Genomic DNA, 20414 nt, shown 5'->3' on the forward strand with positions numbered 1-20414 from the left:
AACAGTGTGTGACTGGCTTCATCTGGTCCACACTAATTTCCAGGAAAAGTGAATCACAGTGAAACCGAAGAAAGAGAAATATTCCAAATAAGGCACTGGAAAAGGACAGACTGTGATTAGCTTTGTCTCAATGCTGCCTCACTCAAGTCAATGCTACTTGTATTGATTACAAAAGGAACTGAACATTTCTATTGTTAATTTCATTTTCTCTCAACTGGAAATTGAAATAGGCTTTCTAGATAGTAACACTTAGAAAAATTCCAGAACCAAGCTATAATCTTTTTAGGGCTTGACCAAGGTGTAACCTGAGTTAGAAGAGACCTTCTCTTTCAATAACTCATATCTTTGGCTTGATGAAAAGATATGGGCTGTTTGTTTTCTTCTCAGAAAATTTGTGGGTTTTTTTTCAAGGTTCCCCTTGCTTTATGAAATAGATATTACAGGAAAAATTCACAAATGCTTTCTCTATTCTCCACACAATTCTGTTATTTAGTAGGAAATGTATTTCTAAGGAAAGAAAGGTTACCTTTATGTGTTAAAAATGCACCTAGATTTTGTTTTCATCAGATGTGGTAAGACCACAGACATGGACATGATTGTCATGAAGGAAGATGTTTATCCTCCCTAAACGCTAGATACAGGAGGCATACCACGCCGTCCACACAGGGCCACATGGGGAAGGACCAGTGACAGTCAGGAGGCACAAGAGTGGGAGAGGGCAGAGCATGGCCCAGAGCCTTATCGAGATGCTTTTGGAAAGGAATGGCCAGGCAGAGTAGGTACACTGAAGAGATTTAGGACTGGATGGTTTGAATAATTTCAGCAGGTTCTGGGCTATTTGGGTGGTCCCTACTTGCCAGCACCTGGCCCTGGGGCATTTTAGGGCAGGGAGAATACTGGCTTGATGTGTGACAGTTTGATAAGAAGAGGGCTGGGGTGAGACCGCTGCATTGTCTGGATTGGTTTGTTTGTTTGTATATCAAAAGCGTACTTGCAGGGGAGTCGTTTGTTTTTTCTAGGAATTGGCTGGCCCTGGGGATGGGGTGGGGAACAGCCTCTCCAGGATCAAGACCCCAAATACCAGAGCATCAAATATAGAGAAAACAAATCAATACACCTTAGGATAAGCTGACTGAGGCTTTCTCAGCGGGTTTGTTTGGTTTTTTTTTTCAGAGCATTCCTTTTAGCTCGCTTCCTTTTTCCTTTCCTTTCCTTCCCTCATCTCCCCGTTCCATCCTAGTGACTATTTATTGAGGCCCTACTATCTGTGTGTCAGGCACTGTGTCTGGAGCTACAGATGTCTGCAGGCACAGTTCTTGCCCTCAGGAAGCTCATAGTCTTGTGGGGAGGGTGGACATCAGCCTTGTGGTAGAGTTGGAACTTCAAGAATCTTTTCAGACTTGCTTTCAAAAAGTTTTTCTCCCTCTTTGCTGGTGTTGTCATATCTACCTCTAACATTTCCTGTCCACTTCTGCTTTCTGGGCTACCTGATAGTGAAGAATTGCAGTAAATAAAAGGAAAAGAGGTCTGGCTGAGTTTCAAGGGTCTCCTACCTGTGAGATGTTGGGCCTTAGGAATGGGGCTTGTACCTTCTTTGCAATAATTGTGGAGTTTTGTTGCAAGCAATTGTTCTGGCCAGAATTCTCTAGTGAGTGGAGGTATTATTTTCTATTTCATCTCATCTGGAAAATGTGTAACACTATTCCCCAAGGATGTCAAACAAATGAGTTATGGCAGAGACAGAGTAACGCACAGCAGGGAATACCTGTATTTCCCCCATTTGACATTTATGTACTTTGACCACTCCCGTGGCAGGGGCATTGAAGGATAAAGTAAGATGGTACATAAGAATGCCTGGCACATGGGACATCAATTCATGGCAGCTGTTTTCAGAGCCAGTGCATTTTCTTGGCAACACCTGATCTCACTGTAGGCCAGAGCTGTGGCTGCTTCAAGAGCCCTGATTTTGTTTGTTTGTCGGTAGGAAATTCCCTTCATCTATGTGTATCTCAAATTTTGATTTCACTCTTGCATGATCACTTAGCTGGATAAAAAGTTCTAGTTGTCAGTTGTTTTTGCTAAGCATTTCTGATATCTTGCTACCGCTGAGAATTCTATGGCCAGTGTAAATAATTTTTTTTTTTGCGGTACGCGGGCTTCTCACTGTTGTGGCCTCTCGCGTTGTGGAGCACAGGCTCCGGAAGCGCAGGCTCAGCGGCCATGGCTCACGGGCCCAGCCGCTCCACAGCATGTGGGATCCTCCCGGACCGGGGCACAAACTCGTGTCCCCTGCATCGGCAGGTGGACTCTCTACCACTGTGCCACCAGGGAAGCCCTAAATAATTTTTATAATCTGCTTTTTCTCTCTGGTAGCTTCATGGATACCCGTTTATCCCTGATGTTCTAGAATAGCACTTTTACTGCTCTAAGTGTAGTTTTATTCTTATTTTTCCTTCTTGGATTTTAGAGTGAATTTTCTATCTGAAGAATCATGCCTTTTAACAATTCTGGATAATTCTCAACTGTCATCACCTTAAACATCACTTCACTACCATTTAATCCAATGTCTTCTTTTTGAGCACTACTTGTATTTATTTTGGATTCTCTCAATGTTATTATCCACATCTCTTAACTGTCTCTGTGATACATTCTGGGCAAATGCTGCAGTTATGTTTTCCAGTTTAATAATTCTTTCTTCACCTGTGTCCAGCCTAGAGTTTATCTCATGCATTGACTTCTAAATTTCATTGACTACAGTTTTCCTCAGCGTTTCAGCTGGCAATTTTTTATATCCAAGTATTCTTGTTTTTCTTCTGCCTATTATGGATTTATAATTTCTTTTTTCTTTAATGGAATTGCTCATTTTTTTGTCTCTTTTAACATCCTTAGAACATTCAGTGTTTTTTTTCCCATGCAGCTTCATCAAATTCCATGGCACAAAAATAACATAAAAGGACCATGAGACTTTGGACAATGGGTATCTCAGTGAGAACCAGTGGAGACTAGAGATCTGAAACTTCCTCATATATTTAGCTCTGAGTAAAATCTCTGGCTCCTTTTTTAGCAGGGCACGGAAGCAGGAATTGGATTGTGGGGAAGGCATTAAGAGGCCTTTAGTAACGCCTAAGATTGACTTTCCCACTAATCCAGTGCAGTAGGGTTTAGAGTCTGATTTATTTTCATAAACAAAATAGAGAAATGGGTCATATGCTGAAAAAATGAGATTATGGTTACCACTTTGTACTTACTATATGTGCCTTCTCTAAGAAAACAAAAATGAAAGGGTAATTTACACACCTTTTATAACCTGCCATTTTCCACTGCTTCTTTCCACCCTTACATATTTTCTCTTGCTTTTGTTAACTTTTTAAAATTGAAATAGAGTTGACTTACAATGTTGTGTTAGTTTCTGGTGTATAGCAAAGCAACTCAGATATATATATTCTTTTTCAGATTCTTTTCCATTATAGGTTATTACAAGATATTGAATATAGTTCTTTGTGTTATACAGTAGGTCCTTGATGTTTATCTATTTTATATATAGTAGTTTGTATCTGCTAATCCCAAACTCCTAATTTACCCCTCCCCTGACTTTCCCCTTTGGCAACCATAAATTTGTTTCCTATGTCTGTGAATCTGTTTCTGTTTTGTAAAAAAGCTTATTTGTACCATTTGTTTAGATTTCACATATACTGATATCATATGGTATTTGTCTTTCTCTGTCTGACTTACTTCACTTAGTATGGTAATCTCTAGGTCCATATGTGCATTTTATTCTTTTTATTCTTTTATTTTGTTCATTGTTCAGATCATTGTTCAGTTGCTCCTTTCTTTCTCCCATTTTCTCTTAATCCACTGTGTTTGTTTCGTTAATGAACTACTTGTGGGCACCCTAATTTTGTCCTGTGGAGGGAAGCTGGAGAGTGTGCTCCTTCAGGCCTGTCTGTTGCCATGGAGACAGAGACCAGCTGCTGCTGGGAGGCTTGTAGAGTAGAGCCAGTGCCAGCCAGGGTAGGAAGGGAAACCATAGCTGGCAGGAAACCATTCTGAAGTTGTCAGGTTGTCTGAGTCCCTGAAATGCTCCTCAAAGCTGCCTTGCCTTGAGGAAAGAGCTAAATGTCTTCTCCTGCGCAGTGACATAGCAATAGGCGGACTTGATTGGGGCGGTGTGTCTCACGCACTGGAGAGCAATGTGGGAGAACATCTGGGCAAGGTCAGGGCTGAAGTTCACACGAGAGGAAAGAGACAAAGTTTTTCTCCCAATTTGCCTCCATCACAGCAACCAAGAGGAAATTCCTTGAAGTAGATTTATGGGCAGTGGACAGTCATACGGGATTGTTGGAGCAGGAGAGGAAGCATATGACGACATGCATAACATTCATATTCTAAGGTAAGTCAAGGAAAATTTAAACATAAAAATCGTTGTCTGCCCCTTGGCCTCCTCTCCCTGCTCTACTGTGCATTGTGTATCTGCATTATGCATCTACCAGACCTACCCACCAGCAGAAATGCCTGCTCAACCATAAAGAACAACATTCTCCTAGCACCAACAAGACAACTCCTTAAAGATAACATTCCTTCTTGATTTCGTAAGGAGTCACAGTGACCCACCACTGTGTACCTGCAGCTCCAGATGGTGAAAACTATGTCATTTAATATACAGCCCTCTGTCTCCAAAACCTATATAACAGTGCTTTGACCTCTAACGGGCAGAACAGTTCTCTGAGCTTTCTGAGAGGCTGTTCCTGGGTTATAATCCTCAATTTGGCATGAATAAAATTTTCCATTTCTTTCTTACATTGACTGATTAATTTTTCATCAACAATAGTCGAGTGATTATTTTTATTCACATTAATCTATATGCCTTCATACTATTGGAAAAAGATTATGATGTAAAATGAGAAATCAAAATCCAAATTATTTGTTTAAAATTTTTGCTCCCATCCCATTATTAGCTGTTTGACGATAAAACCATCTTTTGTACAGTATGCGTATGTACCATGACAGTGTTTCTCAAGAAGGCGGGACAATTTATATAAATTTAAAGATAGAGTTTTAGATAGTATAGTATCAGTTAATTATAACTTCTGAACACCAAATTCAGGCAGCTTCCATTTTTATTGTCTGTGGATTTTGCAGTCTTCCCAGGAGATGGACGAAGAACTCAGTGTCTTTTTATTGACTCCTGAGTTAGAGGCAGGGCACAAAGCTGGCTTTCCCTAATAGGTCTAACTAAGGGCACTTTACCTGAAGATGGAAGAGATTCAAGAAGAGGATCATGTTATAATAACAGCATTATAATGCTGTCAGAATCTTGGCTCCCTGTACACAGATGCAGAAATGAGATATGGAGACAGAGTTTTGGAGGAGAAAGAAAGGGTGGCTTCATTCTTTGCCAGGCAAAGAGGGGAACCCAGCAGGCTGGCATGTCAAGAACTGTGCTCTCCTCCCTGGGGAATAGGGAGAGGTTTTATAGTCAGGGCTTGTGGTCAGGGGTATGGGATAAGGATCAAGGCAGTAATAGTTCTGCATTCTTCTTTCTTCTGCAGAGTTTCAAAAGGGTGAGGTTGCTAACAAGATTAGGGGGTGTGCAGGGTCTCAGGTGGTCTCCTAATCTTTTTTTAAAATTAATTAATTAATTATTTTTGGCTGCATTGGGTCTTTGTTGCTGTGTGCGGGCTTTCTCTAGTTGCAGCGAGCGGTGGCTACTCTTCCATGCAGTGTGTGGACTTCTCATTGTGGTGGCTTCTCTTGTTGTGGAGCACGGGCTCTAGGGGCGCGGGCTTCAGTAGTTGTGGCACACAGGCTTAGTTGCTCCACGGTATGTGGGATCTTCCCGAACCAGGGGACTAGGGCTCGAACCCATGTCTCCTGCATTGACAGGTGGATTCTTAAGCACTGTGCCACCAGGGAAGCCCCCAGTCTTCTAATCTTGATGAGCTTCTCTGGTCCCTTTAATCTTGTCTCAGGTGGTTTCCTGGCTGCTCCTCCCTTGATTTGCAACTGTTGAATCTGCCCTTTGGACCTCAGGGAAGATCAAGGAGGCTGGAGTCTTGCCTACAAGAAATGGGGGACAAAAAGGCCTCCATGCCTGGGAGCCCCATAGGGCCCCGCTTGGTTTCAATAATAATAAATAAAATTTATCGAGCACTTACAATGTATCTAGCACAGTTCAGGAGCTTTACCGGATTATTTCACTCAACCCTCACAACAGCCCTATGAGGGTGGTTCTATTATCATCATTATTATCATCTCCCCTTTATTATAATCTATTATTATTATTATCTCCCCTTTTCAGATGATAAAATGAGGCCCATAGAGTTATTTCCCCAGGATCACATAGTGAGAGGTAGTAAAGCTGGGGTTTGAATCAGTTAACCTGACCCTAGGAGCTACTGCAGAGGCAGGATTGGGGCAGGTAAGGGAATTTCTTCTTAAAAGCAATTTTATGGTGGTTTTATTAGCATGCTAGGATTTCTTAAGCACAAGAGAGTCCCAGTTTTTTACCTGCCCACTGATGGTATAACAAAAAGTCACAATCTAAAAAAATTGGTGGTCACTTAGCTCAGTCTCCTGGATTCAGGTTGCACAGTACAATTCTTAAACTAGAAACACCATCTAGCAGCTACCCTGATGGAGTGGATTAAAATCCATTGCGTCATTCTATTCTGAATTCTTTTCATATTCTTCCTTTCTTTTAGGGCCATAATTCTAACAGATACTTAAACGACCTCCTATAGGCTCTCTAAAGGTTTTTTTTGCTGCTCTGCCCACATTTGTAAGGGTGTGCTCTTGATGATAGTAATCCAGAAAGATTTTAATTTTGCAGAAGCTCTTAGGATCTTAGACACATATTGCATTTTGTTTTCCAGTCAATGCTTTTCTTTGTGGAGCATAGGGAAAAGAATTTGAAAAATACACTTTAATTCGATTTTCAGAAGTGATCATGTTTACAGTCACTTGTGTGTTATAACTGGGGTGCAATTTTAGGAAATTAAACACAGGTGATTCAAGATTCAGCGATGCAATGTCAGGATCCAAGATATTAAGACACAACGTTGTAGATTTAGAAGTTTTGTTGTTAAGCCAGTTGGGGTATGGAGGATAGACGTGTACATTTTCAGGTGGGCCTGTAATGGCCCTGAATGGTCATCAGAGCTGGCTGTGTCTAATGGGAAAATTCATGCTTAAATAATGAAATGTTAGGCTCCTGTTAAAAAAAGAGACAGTAGGCCCCAAATGGAGTCACTTATGCTAAGCACTTATGCGGAGACATCACCGAATCGGAACTTAGTACCTAACTTAATAGTAGTTTCAGCCTCTCCCAGTAAGGGAATGCAGTCAATCTGCAATTCCCTGGTCAGCACTGGCAAGGTGAATCTCCTTGATAGACCCCTGTCTTTTCCTAGAGAAACGACATGACCTTGCCATGACCAATCTGCTTTTTGCTGTGATAACTTCCTTGTCTTGCCTCCTTATGTCTGTAAAAGTCTTTCATTTTGTACAGCTCCTTAGAGCTCCCTCCTATCTGCTGGATTGGATGCTGCCCTATCACGAATCACTGAATAAAGCCAATAAAATCTTTAAAATGTACTCAGTGGAATTTTTTTTTTTAAACACTACATTATTCTGCCATGTAGTCACCCATTAGCGGTTTAAGTGATTATTGCGGTTTTCCATGCAAACAGGTGGGTCAGATGCAGCCCAAGGTGCCACCTGGAAAATGGTTTACTGATTCAGGTTCCTTGCCAGACCTCTTTTCTTTCCCCCCAAAGTTTCCTTGTGAAAAATTTCAAACATACTGAAAAGTTGAAAGAATTTTTCAGTAAACATCCATACGCCCACCACCTACATTCTATCATTGACAGTCTACCGTTATCTACCATCCCTCTTCCTCATTCATCAATCCTCCCCTTATCTAAGGGGGCGGGGCGGGGTTAGCAAGCTGAAGGTGGCTTTCCAGTGGCGATTCCAAGGGCGCGACTCGCACCCCTTCAGCCTCAGCTTGAGGCCAAACACTGGTGCCTCCTCCGCAGCCCCGTTTCGCGGACGCGGGAAGGGGAAGCGGGCTCCGAGCGCGCTGCGCCCCCCGGCGGCCGCTCGGCTCTCCCTAGCCCCTGGGGCCGAGGGGCCGCCTCCAGGTCCGCGGCAGGGGGCGGGGCGGGCCGGCGCCCGGCAGCACCTGGGCTGGGCGGTGCGGTGGCCAGGGAAGCGGGAGGCGGGCGCGGAGCGCGGGCGCGGGCGCGGGGCCGCTACGTGCGCTGGGAGCGCGGGGCTGCGCTCTTGTGCGCTCGCCGCCGCCTCCGACGCGCCTTTGAGTCAGCAAACTCCGCCGCCCGCCCGCCCGCCGGTCCTGCTGTGCCAGGCTCTGCCCGGAGGTGCAGCCCGTAAGTGACAGGAGACCTGCTAAGGAGGCCTCCCCTGCGCCGCCGGGGGGAGGATCGCTGCTGGGAGCGAGCCGGCCGCCCTTTCCTTTCCTTTCCCGAGGCGTGGGGCCCTTCCTGCTGCGACCAGGTGCCACTCCCTGGGGGCTGGGAAGAGGTTTGGGTCTCCTGGGATTGGAGCCGGGCTCTGCCTTCTTTCCTGCCGGGGAGGAGAAATTGGTCTGCCTGTTTGCCAGGGGAGGGCAAGGATCGGATCGATCCGGCTAAAAAGACACCCCGGGGAGAGGGTGGGGCAGAGGTGGAATCCTGGATGCTAGGAAAAGTGCTGAGGCACCTTACACCAGGCCGGGTTGTGGGTGGGTTATTTTTTAATTCACGAAAGGGTAGCTTTGAGTTTAGAAATTGGGAGGGGTACGCAGAGGGTTTTCGTGGGATTGTGGGATTGCGGGAAAAGGCCCGAGAGAAAATCCACATTGACTGATTACTAGGTCTGGTGCCACGGGAAAGCAACAGCCTGTTTTTCAGTTCTGATGCATCATACTTCTTTTTTTTTAAAATTTAATTTAATTAATTTTTATACAGCAGATTCTTGTTCATTATCTATTTTATACATATTACTGTATATACGTCAATCAAAATCTCCCAGTTCATCCCACCCCCCCACCCCGCCGCTTTCCCCCCTTGGTGTCCATACGTTTGTTCTCTGATGCATTATACTTCTGTAAGACGGTCTGCGGGTGATTGAGGGGAATGGTCACGGGGACGTAGAGCCACAGGTCCTGCTTGAAAGGAAGGGCTTCTATTTCTGCAAGGCACGTTTACGTGTAAGAATAATGGAATTAGAAAGCAGGAAGGAGGCTTTCACGTGATCTTCAAACCTTTCATTTGAGGGATGGGAAACTAAGGCCTCAGGGAGGAGAGTCGTTCAGCTGTTCAGCCGGGTGGGAGAAGAAACAGGCCTAGATTCTGGCGGACTTCTGACTCCAGCGTTCTCCCCACCCCTGGGGGCCTGAGGTGGATGTAGGCTTGGAATACATAAACAACCTCTTCTCCCCTGGGAGTGGGCTGGGTGAGTGAAGCCACTGGGGAGAACTGGCTGCTGCATCCTTGGACCAAACTCAGCTGGGGTGCCTCAGTCTGAGAATGGAGGTGAGTGAGGTGCTTCTCCTGCTTCTACCATCCCTTCCAGTGATGCCTAGTCCTAAGGCCTTTTTTTTTTTTTTTTTTTAAGGCATGGGAGATTTAAGGTTGCCTAATGGGACTGTTTTGAATAAAGATACAAAATAAAATACATCCAGAAGTAAATATATATAAGATGTGAAGTAAGGTGATTAGCACTGACCTGTATTTCACTGGATCACCCTGTTTCGCCTGTCGGTCTATTTTATTCTCATTTCCAAGGTGACTATTGCACTAGGGAGGAAATTGGTGTTGAGAGTGGGGACTTCTTGCTCAGGTGACACTGCTTCTCACCAGATGTCTCTTGACTGGCTGGCATTCTGCTTCTCCCCCCACCATACTGGACTGTGGTAACTTCCTCTTGTTTTACTTAAGGGAAGGCCTCCGGGATCTTGGTATCCAAACATAGAAATAAACACCTTCATTCTTTCCCACATAGAAGTTTGTTGTTTAAAGACTAATGTTGTGTTCTACTGCAGCATTTCTACTTGATTTTTGGAGCATTCTTTTTTCTTTTTTTTTAAACATCTTTTTTGGAGTATAATTGCTTTACAATGGTGTGTTAGTTTCTGCTTTATAACAAAGTGAATCAGCTATACGTATACATATATCCCCATATCTCCTCCCTCTTGCGTCTCCCTCCCACCCTCCCTTGGAACATTCTTAATAATAGCTCCTCTCAGCCTTAGGGTCTCTACTTTCATTTTAGAGAGCTCAGTTTGTTAGTTCAGCTCTTATGGGAAATGGCTTCTTTTTCCTCTTTTGGTGTCAGGGCTGTGGTTTAAGAACCACTTGCGAGGGGTTTAGAATTGACTGAGACCAGGGTCCAGCCTTTGCAGTCTTCCATTTCTAAGAGTGGCAAAGGAGGGCTTTTGGCCAAAGTCATGGTTGACCTCCACGGAGAATACCCCGCATTTTGAACTGTTATCACCAACATCTTTTTTTTTTCTCTTAGAATCTAGTAGGTATGAATCAGCTTTTATGTTCTCTAAGCCCTGTTCAAACTAAGAGGTTATATGTGGTAGTGGTTACAGCTTCTGGTTTCAGACTCATTAGTGTTGAAATCTGGGATAATCATTTGCTAACTGAGGTACTGTCAGCAGGGCACTTAACTCTCAAAGTCTGATTTATCCTTTATTCAGAGATAAAAAAAAAAAAAGAACTGATAATCCTTGCCTCCCAGAATTGTTCATAACATTAGTTGACATTTAATGAGCACTGATTATGTGCTAGGCATTGTGAAAAGAGTTTTTATGTGGCAGGCTCATTAATCCTTACAACAAACTTCTTTTTTTTTTTTGTGAATGTTTGAAATTTATTTATTTTTTTATACAGCAGGTTCTTATTAGTTATCTATTTTATACATATTAGTGTATGCATGTCAATCCCAATCTCCCAATTCATCCCCCCCCACCCCCGCCACTCTCCCCCCTTGGTGTCTATACATTTGAATCCTTACAACAAACTTCTGAAGCAGATTCTGTTTACATCTGGGAGAAAATGAGTTATCAAGATATCTATGGCTTTCCTAAACTCTTCAGCTCACAATCTTAACCACTCAGCAAATGTGTCCCAGATTTCTATAATATGGAATAGTTATTTAGGGCTTAGTGTGTGCCAGGCCTGGTTTAAAATACCATATGTATATTAACAATCCTTCAGATAGGTATTGTTTTAATCCTCGCCTCCTTTTTTCTTTTCTTTCTTTCCTTTTTTCTTTCTTTTTTTTTTTAATAACAGAAGAAGGAACAGGCACAGAGCCTAAGTCAATTAGTAAATGATGGAGCCATGATTTGAATGAGGCAGCCTGGCTCTGGAATGGGTACTCTCCCTCAGCCACTCCTCTGTGAATGTAGGTAAAGGGCTTAGCCAGACCTCAATCAAGGGCAGCTCTTAATTGGCATTTTCATTTATTTTTCCCTAAGTAACCACTTCCTCCTCCCAGTCTCTGCGGAGGAGATGCTTTTAGTTCTGGAAATGATTCAACTTCACTTAAGGTTTTGTGATTCTGCATACATTTCTGTTGTATTCTCTGTTATTTTTAAAAAGCTTAGGTCTCAGTGATCTTGACCCTGGGAATACAGAGATAGGCTTTAGGGAGTCTGTGAACTCCCTGGAAATGTATGATTTCATACTCTTGTGCAAGAGTATATTATTCTGGGGGTGAGAATGCACAACTTACTTTAGATTCTTAAAGGGTCACCCATGGTAGAAAGAAAGCTTAGTAATGACTATTCTAGTCCAATAATCTCGTTTTACAAATGAGGCAGCCGAGGCCCAGTGGAGAGGCAGCATAGTTTAATCTGAACTATGCAGCTAATTAGAAGTAGGAAGGGGACTAAAACTCAGGTCTCCTGACTTCCAGTCTCATATTCTTTCCATCACACCCCAATACCTCCTTTTGGAATGAGTGGTGCCAGGTGAATAAATTACGAAATGCCCAAAGACGCCCAACTCTCCCACTAGGCTTCCCCACTGTGGGAGAGACCAGCAAAGCTTCCTGGAAGCGCTATCAAAATATATCATCCTTGGCATGCCATCTTGTTAGCTGAACCACTCTACAGGGATTTAGGATGGGAATCTACAATGCTGAAAAATACAAGCCAAGAGGATAAAATTTGGGGAAAAGACTTGGAAAGAGTCAGAACATGCATTGGTTGAGGCACAAGGAGGCCGTTTAGGCCTCTTGGTAGAATTGTAGTGTTGGAAAGTTTTTGCTGAGAGATTTGTAAATTCAAGCAAAATTCCAGTAAGTCTGAGATTAAGGGTAGGGTGTGAATCACTGGGAAGCCAGGCCACCTCTTAGCCAAAGCTTGATGCCCCAGTGACTAAATAGGACTAATATTTAGTCTTATTACAAAGGTTTAGTCCTAAACCTCATTAATATCAGGTAAGTGTGGATTAAAAGCAGCCATGGTGGGACTTCCCTGGTGGCGCAGAAGTTAAGACTCTGCGCTTCCAGTGCAGGGGCCTGGGTTCGATCCCTGGTTAGGGAACTAGATCCTGCATGCCACAACTAAAGATCCCGCACGCCACAACTAAAGATCCCGCACGTGGCAATGAAGATCCCGTGTGCTGCAACTAAGATCTGGCTCAGCCAAATAAATTTTAAAAATTTAAAAAAAAAAGAAAGAAAAAAGCAACCATGGTGAGGGCATGGGAAAATAGATTGTCACCATATACTTCTCTGGGGAGTGTAAATTGGTACAACTTTTTGGAAAGGCACTTTGGCAGTATTTATAACACTTAAAACTTTGCATACTTTCTGATGTATCAGTTCCCCTTCTAGGACTTTATCCCTCAGAAATACTTGCCTCCTTGAACAAAGGAGGAAATTGCTATAAATGAGCTGATATGGAGAATGTCTATTATATATTAAGTAATGAAAGCAAAGTACAGAGCCGTAGGTAAATTATGATCTCATTTTTGGGGGGAAAAAATAGTCTATAAGGATATGCCCCTAATCTTTAGACAGTGATTATGTTTGGGCAGTGGAATTGAAAGGGGTTGGTAGTATGGAGGATTTCATCAGTAGATTCCTATTTTTAAAAATCTTGTAAATAATGGGGCTTCCCTGGTGGCGCAGTGGTTGAGAGTCCGCCTGCCGATGCAGGGGACACGGTTCGTGCCCCGGTCCAGGAAGATCCCACATGCCGCAGAGCGGCTGGGCCTGTGAGCCATAGCCGCTGAGCCTGCGCGTCCGGAGCCTGTGCTCTGCAACGGGAGAGGCCACAACGGTGAGAGGCCCGTGTACCGCCAAAAAAAAAAAAAATCTTCTAATTTTGAAATGATTTTAACCTTACAGAACAATGACCAAAAGTAATAAATCTTTTTTTTTTTTTTTTTTTTTTTGGCCTTTTTATGCTTCCCTGATTCCACTGAGGCTCCTGCAGCATTTGGCCAAAGTTCCCTGGGCATCAGAGAAAACATGGAAGGACGCACGCAACTCAAGCCTCGGGGGCCCAGAACCTTAAAGGGCTGTCATCAGTGTAGGGCACCTGTCCCTGCTGAACCAAGCAAGCTGGGGTGGATGTCCCTTCAGTCTTTTCAATGCATTCCTCTGGTGCTTAGATGTTAAATAGTAAAATTAGACTATCTTTAGTTTTGGAGAAGAAAGACACGTTCTCTTCTAACCTAGGTGTCATCTGAGGGCCTGCCAGTCCTTGTTCCTTAGAGAACCAATTAACCTTGGTGAGAACCCAGGAGCCCATGGCCCAGGGAATTCCAAAGGCCTCCCAGGTTTGCTGCTAATTCCCTGGGCTGTGTGTTGGGGGAGGGCTCACGTGTTCTTCCTGGTTTACCTCGGTGACAGCCCTGACATGTTGATGGAGAAATCCACCCCACGACGTGCTTTGCTGGTTCAGAGGACTTTACTAAGCTAGTGGAGCAATCACTTTGCGGGGCTCCTGACCTTCCACTTTCTCCTGGGTCCCTCTCTCGGTCTCTCAGCCCTGCCCCTCCCCCTCCTCCCTTTCCCATGAGCTCCAGGGTCTTTTCTCTTTATTTTGATGACTATGGATGCTCCCCAGTTCCTCTCAGACTTACAAACCCAAATGGTTCCAAGTGCGGAACAGAGCAGGGGGCATTGTACGTAGGGTAACTATGCTGCTTAGAAATTATAAACACAATACGCAGGAAGGAGGTTTCTATCACTGATAATTATCCTCCCCTTTCTCACTGACACAGTGGCTCTGTTTGCTGTAGAGTGGCATTTGGGACAGCTGAGGAGAATGCAGGTGTTCCCACAGCCCTGGGTTCTGGTGTCTCAGAGCAGGAGACGTGTGGAGCCTTTCTGTGGGCTATCCCTGGGTGATCAGACCCCGAGAATCGGGACTCCTTCTGCCCAGTTGCACGTGAAAATTCCTACACCAGGAAATCAACTTAACCTTTTACAGGGAGGCACAGACTGGTCGCTGGCTTTTTGTAGCCAGCTCATTTCCCTGACGGTTGGGAAACCTTGAAAAAATGTGACCTCTGTTTTGAGAACTTTGCCGAACTGAGTCTGTGGACAGATATGAGTCAGATGCCTAGGATTGCAGTCAGTGCTTCAGGCAGATAGTTTAAGGAATAATAAGTTTGGCATTTTACTCACTTTTAAAAGGACTTTCTCTATGTCTTATCTCAGCCTTCTTGGGTCAAGGCCAGGCATTGGACACCCCTGGGTAAGTGTGTGCCGCAGGGAATGGCCAAGGTGTGTGCTTCACTGCGTGGGCTGTTTCAGAGCATATAGATTTAAAATATTCTGCTCCTGTAAATATGACTGTCCCACCTGACAAATCAGATACTTGAAGGGGACATTTTTAAAAAGGCACAGTGCTCTGTGATCATCAGGAAGAGACCTCAGCATTTCCCCCTTCAAGGGTCTTGGAAGAATCTAGACAATAATGAGCAGTGACAGTAGCTGACACAGTGAGCTCCAGGTGCGTACCTCCACATTCGCTCATGTGATCTATCTTTACAGTGGATCCATGAAGCAGGCTCTTATCCTCATTTTACAGATGAGGAAGCTAAGGCACAGAGACGTGAAAGAATTTCCCTGGGCAAGAGGCGGAATAAGAATTCGCAGCCAGGCTTTTTGGCATTCACTGTGCCCTTCCTACTCCAGTTAGGGAGACACTCTTGCTCAAAAGTGAAACCTCCCTTCTTGCTGGCCCCTCAGATGACTTGCCAGTTCTTCCTATCTGGACTGATGTCACGTTGTGGCAGAGTTGACTTGACCAGTAGATCACTACCCCTGGTGCTGCTGTCTTCCCATGTAATTGAACTTGCCTCCCCAGTGGCAGTTCTTTGTGACAGAGGTGGCGAGCTTGGTGGGAAGACTATTTCCAGTGTGTTGCAGTGATTTCCTTTTTGAAAGAGAATTTATCACTCGGTTTAAAAGGGGAACATTTAATGCTGACTTTTGTCTCCAATTTGCATGCCTGTACCCTTTTCTTATCTCAGCCCCAAACTGTTCTCCAGGTGCCTGAAGACTGTTCCATGTGGATGTCCATCATCATCCTAGCTTGTTCCCAACTGAACTCAGCTTCTTTCTCTCTTACCTCTAAAAACAGACCTCCTTTCCAACTTCCCCATTGCCTACGACCCCAGCCTTCTTCCAGTCACCTGGCTGGTGAGTCATCCTTGACTCCCTTTCTTCCATCATGCTCTGTCTTCAAGTTATTCTTATTACGTACATCTTTTTCAATAAACTTGATTTTTTTTTTGGCTGCACAGCTTGTGGGATCTTAGTTCCCTGACCAGGGATTGAACTGGGGCCCCCTGCAGTGGAAGCACAGAGTCCTAACCACTGGACCACCAGGGAAGTCCCTAATAGACTTGATTTTTTTTTTGGTTGTTATTTATTTATTTATTTTTAAGTGACCATTTCGTATTTATTTATTTATGGCTGCGTTGGGTCTTCGTTGCTGCGCGCGGGCTTCCTCTAGTTGCTGCGAGAGGGGGCTACTCTTCGTTGCAGTGCACGGGCTTCTCATTGCGGTGGCTTCTCTTGTTACGGAGCGTGGGCTCTAGGCGCACGGGCTTCAGTAGTTGTGGCATGTGGGCTCAGTAGTTGCGGCCCGTGGGCTCTAGAGCACAGGGTTAGTAGTTGTGGCGCACGGGCTTAGCTGTTACGCGGCATGTGGGATCTTCCTGGACCAGGGCTCGAACCCAAGTCCGCTGCATTGGCAGGCGGATTCTTAACCACTGCGCCACCAGGGAAGTCCCTAGACTTGATTTTTGAGAGCAGTTTTAGGTTCACAGCAAAACTGAGGGAAAATACAGAGACATCCTGTGTCCTGCCTACCTCCCCTCTCCCATTATCAACTTCAGCATCAGAGTGTACATATGTCATTACAGTCAATGAACCTGTACTGACACATCATTGTCACCAAAGTCCACACTTTACATTGAGGTTCATTTAACTCATAGTGTTGTACACTCTGGATTTTGACAAGTATATGATGTGTCCACCATTATAGTATCACACGGAATGATTTCACTGCCCTCCAAATCCTCTGGGCTCTGCTTCTTGTTATTTTCAAATGCGCTTGGCCATCCCCCCTCCCACCTTGAGTTCATGATCTCTTCTGCTGGCCGGTGCATTCCAGCAGCCCTGTGATGAAGCTCACGGCCTATCAATCCATCTTCCACCCCATCCCCAGATGAGTCATCACCATCGTGGCAGGCTTCCGTGTACTACACCCCTGCCTTCTAACAGAAGTCAGCATTCCTCCTCTCATCATTCAGGACTTCCCCATCCTAGGATGCCCACTGAAGCTCTTCCAGACTTACCTCCTTGTGATATTCTGCCAACACAGTCCCTTCACTCTTGGTTGACTGGACCCCTAGGTATACTGAAAGTGGTGGTGCTGCTGCTTTTTTTAATTTTTGGACATGCCATGTGGCTTGCGGGATCTTAGTTCCCCAACCGGGGGTCGAACCCGTGCCCCCTGCAATGGAAGCTCGGCGTCCTAACCACCGGACCGCCAGGGAAGTCCCATGTGGTGCTGCTTCTTAATCACCCCAGGCTGGTCCTGTTTTCTCTTCTTGTCCTCATGCAAGCATCGAGGCCTCATCAAGTGCTACGTTCTTCGTGAAGCTTCTCTCTCTCCACTGTCCTCCTTCCTGTAATCCTGTTACCAGTGCTATTTTTTTTGGCACATACAGTGAACTTTGCATTAGAAGCAAACTGTTTCATATCTGTGTCTGGACATCTTTAGGTCTTAGAACTCAGGGAGTGTGACTTAACCCTCGCCAGGACCAATCCTAGAACCATCACACAGTGGGCTCTCAGTGATTGCTCATTGAATTGGATTTTTGTTGTCCTCTAGTTATTCTTGGGGGTCCTCCTTTATAGCTAATGACCCTAAAGAGGTCATATGAAGGCACTACACTTCTGTCAACATTACCTCCTTTCTGAGGATGAAAAAGTCATTTCCAGATGTTTGGTTGTTGGCTTTCCCAGTTCATGTATAGACAGAACCCTGCCCCCAACCTGACATCCCTAAAGCATTTGAGACATTAATAACTCAATGTGTTGGTTGATATTCTCCACTCATTGCTATCTTTTAAGCATTTATCTCTAAGCATGTAGCTTGGATGCCATGTTAGATGTACGCAGGTACCGTGTGGTACCTAGCTGGGTTTGGACCCTGGCTCCTTCACTTACTAGCTGCGTGACCTTGGATGCTATTTCCATATTGGGGCTATCTTGAGGATGAGATGAGATCCTCTTATAGTCTTTGTACAGTGTTATAGTCTTTGTACAGTGTCTGGTGCCACAGTCAGTGTCTGACTTTCTCTCTGGGCTTTCTATCTTGTTCCATTGATCTATGTTTCTGTTTTTGTGCCAGTACCATATTGTCTTGATTACTGTAGCTTTATAGTATAGTCTGAAGTCAGGGAGTCTGATTCCTCCAGCTCCGTTTTTTTCCCTCAAGACTGCTTTGCCTATTCGGGGTCTTTTGTGTCTCCCTTCAAATTTTAAGATTTTTTGTTCTAGTTCCGTAAAAAATGCCATTGATAATTTGATAGGGATTGCACTGAATCTGTAGATTGCTTTGGGTAGTAGAGTCATTTTCACAATATTGATTCTTCCAATCCAAAACATGGCATATCTCTCCATCTGTTGGTATCATCTTTAATTTCTTTCATCAGTGTCTTATAGTTTTCTGCATACAGGTCTTTTGTCTCCCTAGGTAGGTTTATTCCTAGGTATTTTATTCTTTTTGTTGCAGTGGTAAATGGGAGTGTTTCCTTAATTTCTCTTGCAGAGTTTTCATCATTAGTATATAGGAATGCAAGAGATTTCTGTGCATTAATTTTGTATCCTACAGCTTTACTAAGTTCATTGATTAGCTCTAGTAGTTTTCTGGTGGCATCTTTAGGATTCTCTATGTATAGTATCATGTCATCTGCAAACAGTGACAGTTTTACTTCTTCTTTTCCAATTTGTACTCCTTTAATTTCTTTTTCTTCTCTGATTGCCGTGGCTAGGACTTCCAAAACTGTTGAATAATAGTGGCGAGAGTGGACATCCTTATCTTGTTCCTGATCTTAGAGGAAATGCTTTTAGTTTTTCACCATTGAGAATGATGTTTGCTATGGTTTGTCGTATATGGACTTTATTATGTTGAGGTAGGTTCCCCCATGCCCACTTTCTGGAGAGTTTTTATCATAAATGGGTGTTGAATTTTGTTGAAAGCTTTTTCTTCATCTATTGAGATGATCATATGGTTTTTATTCTTCAATTTGTTAATATGGTTTATCACATTGATTGATTTGCATATATTGAAGAATCCTTGCATCCCTGGGATAAATCCCACTTGATCATGGTGTATGATGCTTTTAATGTGTTGTTGGATTCTGTTTGCTAGTATTTTGTTGAGGATTTTTGCATCTATATTCATCAGTGATATTGGTCTGTAATTTTCTTTTTTTGTAGTATATTTGTCTGGTTTTGGTATCAGGTGATGGTGGCCTTATAGAATGAGTTTGGGAGTGTTCCTTCCTCTGCAATTTTTTGGAAGAGTTTGAGAACGATGCGTGTTAGCTGTTTTCTAAAAGTTTGATAGAATTCACCTGTGAAGCCATCTGGTCCTGGACTTTTGTTTCTTGGAAGATTTTGTTTGTTTGTTTGTTTGTTATTTTGCGGTACGTGGCCCTCTCACTGTTGTGGCCTCTACTGTTGCGGAACACAGGCTCCGGACGTGCAGGCCCAGCGGCCATGGCTCACGGGCCCAGCCGCTCCGCAGCATGTGGGATCTTCCCGGACTGGGGCACGAACCAGTGTCCCCTGCATCGGCAGGTGGACTCTCAACCACTGCGCCACCAGGGAAGCCCTCTTGAAAGATTTTTAATCACGATTTCAAATTCATTACTTGTGATTAGTGTTCATATTTTCTGTTTCTTCCTGGTTCAGTCTTGGAAGGTTATACCTTTCTAAGAATTTGTCTATTTCTTCCAGGTTGTCGATTTTATTGGCATAGAGTTGCTTGTAGTGGTCTCTTAGGATGCTTTGTATTTCTGCAGCCTCTGTTGTAACTTCTCCTTTTTCATTTCTAATTTTATTGATTTGAGTCCTGTCCCTCTTTTTCTTGATGAGTCTGGCTAATGCTTTATCAGTTTTGTTTATCTTCTCAAAGAACCAGCTTTTAGTTTTATTGATCTTTGCTATTGTTTTCTTTGTTTCTATTTCATTTATTTCTGCTCTGATCTTTATGATTTCTTTCCTTCTGCTAACTTCGGGTTTTGTTTGTTCTTCCTTCTTTAGTTCCTTTAGGTGTAAGGTTAGATTGTTTATTTGAGATTTTTCTTGTTTCCCTCTTAGAACGGCTTTTGCTGCATCCCACACGTTTTGGATTGTCGTGTTTTGTCATTTGTCTCTAGGTATTTTTTAATTTCCTCTTTGATTTCTTCAGTGATCTCTTGGTTATTTAGTAATGTAGTGTTTAGCCTCCAAGTGTTTGTGTTTTTTACATTTTTTCCCCTGTAATTCATTTCTAATCTCATAGCATTGTGGTCAGAAAAGATGCTTGATATGATTTAAACTTTTTAAAATTTACTGAGGCTTGATTTATGACCCAAGATGTGATCTATCCTGGAGAATGTTCCATGCACACTTGAGAAGAAAGTGTAATCTGCTGTTTTTGGATGGAATGTCCTATAAATATCAAGTAAATCTATCTGGTTTATTGTGTCATTTATAGCTTCTGTTTCCTTATTTATTTTCATTTTGGATGATCTGTCCATTGGTATAAGTGAGGTGTTATTGTGTTACTGTCGATTTCCTCTTTTACAGCTGTTTACTATTATTGTGTTACTGTCGATGTCCTCTTTTACAGCTGTTAGCAGTTGCCTTATGTATTG

At 43.6% G+C, this 20414-nt stretch overlaps 1 protein-coding gene across 3 annotated transcripts in view; it reads left to right on the forward strand.

The window, feature by feature from the left end:
* The first annotated feature begins 8171 nt into the window (after positions 1-8171).
* Positions 8172-20414, forward strand: part of SNX10 (sorting nexin 10) — a 70469-nt gene continuing 58226 nt past the window's right edge. The window contains exon 1 of one of the 3 annotated variants that reach the window (XM_060020637.1): positions 8172-8387. The gene's annotated coding sequence lies outside the window, so the exon portion shown is untranslated. The other 2 variants (XM_060020638.2, XM_060020639.1) reach the window with 2 other exon arrangements.

This window comes from Delphinus delphis, chromosome 9, assembly GCF_949987515.2.
Source record: "Delphinus delphis chromosome 9, mDelDel1.2, whole genome shotgun sequence".
NCBI classification, from domain to species: Eukaryota; Metazoa; Chordata; class Mammalia; order Artiodactyla; family Delphinidae; genus Delphinus; species Delphinus delphis.